We start from the raw sequence: 466 nt of genomic DNA, 5'->3' as shown, positions 1-466 counted from the left end.
ATAGGGCGCGTGCGCTCGCCAGAAAGACAGAGACAGAGAGACAGAAAGCGAAAAATCACCCCCCAGGGGGGATGGCCACGCCACAATCCCTTCTCCTCCATTCTCCTCTCAGGATCTTAGGCACGCACGCACACGCACCCGGCGTGAGATTTAAGCCACCGGGAGTCCAGCGACATGGCCATTACGCCAACTGCTGGTCCCGACACAGGAGTATTTCTGAAAAATGATTTTATTCTTGGGACCAGCAGGTGGCATGGTGATTAAGGCGATGGACACTCCCACATGGCCGACCAGGGTTCAAGTTCTGAATCTGGTGGCTTGCTTTCTCACTTCCTCTCTCTCTTACTCTCAACCTCTGTCTCTCTATGGTCAAATTAAAAAAAAAAAATAAATGAATGAATAAATAAAAATAAAATAATTATTAAAAAAATTATTTTATTCTGTAGCTCAGGACACTGCATAAACT

Source organism: Tupaia chinensis, unplaced genomic scaffold, assembly GCF_000334495.1.
Source record: "Tupaia chinensis unplaced genomic scaffold, TupChi_1.0 Scaffold000477_1, whole genome shotgun sequence".
In the NCBI taxonomy this organism is placed as follows: domain Eukaryota; kingdom Metazoa; phylum Chordata; class Mammalia; order Scandentia; family Tupaiidae; genus Tupaia; species Tupaia belangeri.
This window is presented reverse-complemented; position numbering follows the sequence as displayed.